At 40.5% G+C, this 2,227-nt stretch overlaps 1 pseudogene; it reads left to right on the top strand.

The window, feature by feature from the left end:
* The first annotated feature begins 1,488 nt into the window (after positions 1–1,488).
* On the top strand, positions 1,489–2,014 carry LOC133072849 (small ribosomal subunit protein uS9-like; annotated as a pseudogene).
* Positions 2,015–2,227: the final 213 nt, after the last annotated feature.

Below are 2,227 nucleotides of genomic sequence, written 5' to 3'. Positions count from 1 at the left end.
CTCTTTGATTTCTTTCATCAGTGTTTTATAGTTTTCTATGTATAGGTCCTTTGTTTCTTTAGGTAGATATACTCCTAAGTATTTTATTCTTTTTGTTGCAATGGTGAATGGTATTGTTTCCTTAATTTCTCTGTCTGTTTTTTCATTGTTAGTATATATGAATGCAAGGGATTTCTGTGTGTTAATTTTATATCCTGCAACTTTACTATATTCATTGATTAGCTCTAGTAATTTTCTGGTAGAATCTTTAGGGTTTTCTATGTAGAGGATCATGTCATCTGCAAACAGTGAGAGTTTTACTTCTTCTTTTCCTATCTGGATTCCTTTTACTTCTTTTTCTGCTCTGATTGCTGTGGCCAGCACTTCCAACACTATGTTGAATAGTAGTGGTGAGAGTGGGCACCCTTGTCTTGTTCCTGATTTCAGGGGAAGGCCTTACAATTTTTATACAAGGCAAGATTGTTAGAGCTGTTAAGATTATTGTTGTGTGGAAATCTGCAGTTTTGAGTTCTGGCTTTCATCAAAAGCCCTGTCCAATGAATCAACAGGGTTTCTTTTCTAGGACCTTTTAAAGAGGCTTTTTAGTATTTGTACATTATATCTAGAATATGGCATCCACCTGTTATATAGATTACTTTTAGTGCATTAATTTATTCTTGCAAGAATTTGTTTTTGTTTCTGATCTGTGTTGAATAGCTCCTGCTTACATGAGCTTACAGTATGAGTTAGAATGAGTCTAGTTATTCATCATTTGAAGGCATTGCTCTGCATTTAGACAATCTTCTTGTGTGTGTGCTAAGTTGCTTCATTGATGTTGAGCTCTTTACGACCGCATGGACTGTAGCCCGCCAGGCTCCTCTGTCCATGGGATTCTCCAGGCAAAATACTGGAGTGGGTTGCCATGCCCTCCTCCAGGGAATCTTCTCAATCCAGGGATCAAACCCGCATTGATAGGCAGGTTCTTTACCACTAGCTCCATCTGGGAAAACTATCTTCTTAGATACCTTTATAATCAGCAAAGAAAAGAATACCACTTCGTAGGATGCCAAGATCAGGACAAAAATTTGGTATTTTCCTCTCCATCTGACCCTTACTTATTAAATCATCAAAAATGTAATATAAATATCCAATTGCTGTTAAAGGTGCCATGAAATAGGAACTGTTAACAATGTTAATCTCCAAAGAACCTGCTTTGAAAAGAACTGTGGCAGTGTGAACTGCCCCTGCAGACGGCCTCGTGTGAACGAACACAGTTCCACTACACATCAATGGTGAGACTTGGGCAAGGTGCATACCTTTTCTAAGACTGCATTTTCTCTTCCACTAAGATGAAGATGATAATAATACCTAATTTAGAAGAGTCATTGTTAAAAGTAAGAAGAACAGTAATTACTGCATGGAATCTAAATTACAAAACTAATATAAAGAATTAAAAGACTGACTATAGCTTTTTTTCCGGTTGCGGCGCCGCGCGGTGAGGATCTCTTTTCTACATCTGCTGCCATGGCGTCCAAGGGCCCTCTGCAGTTGGTCCAAGTCTTCGGACGCAAGAAGACGGCCACCGCCGTGGCGCACTGCACACGAGGTAACGGCCTCATCAAGGTGAACGGACGACCCCTGGAGATGATCGAACCGCGCACGCTGCAATACAAGTTACTGGAACCTGTTCTGCTCCTGGGCAAGGAACGATTTGCTGGTGTGGACATCCGCGTTCGAGTGAAGGGTGGTGGTCACGTAGCCCAGATTTACGCCATCCGCCAGTCCATCTCCAAAGCCTTGGTGGCCTATTAGCAGAAATACGTGGATGAGGCTTCCAAGAAGGAGATCGAAGACATCGTCATCCAGTACGACCGGACCCTGCTGGTAGCCGATCCCCGTCGCTGCAAATCCAAAAAGTTTGGAAGTCCTGGTGCCCGTGCCCGCTACCAGAAATCCTATCGATAAGTCCATCATGAAGATCAGGGTTTCCCTGTATAGCACCTTTATAATAAATGTTGTAGGATTTAAGGTTTCAGGAACTAAAAAAAAAAAAAAAAGACTGACTATACAAAACCATTTATTTGAACATCATTCATATTTTAAAACTTTGAGTCATTTAAATGTCCATCAATAGGAGAGTCATTGAGCATATTTACAAAAAGCTTTTGGGTGAGATGTTTTGCCACTATTAATTGAACACTCATGAAGATTATACAGCAAAACTGAAAATGAACAGAAGTCCCTAAAC

Source organism: Dama dama, chromosome 18, assembly GCF_033118175.1.
Source record: "Dama dama isolate Ldn47 chromosome 18, ASM3311817v1, whole genome shotgun sequence".
Classification (NCBI taxonomy): domain Eukaryota; kingdom Metazoa; phylum Chordata; class Mammalia; order Artiodactyla; family Cervidae; genus Dama; species Dama dama.
This window is presented reverse-complemented; position numbering and strand designations above follow the sequence as displayed.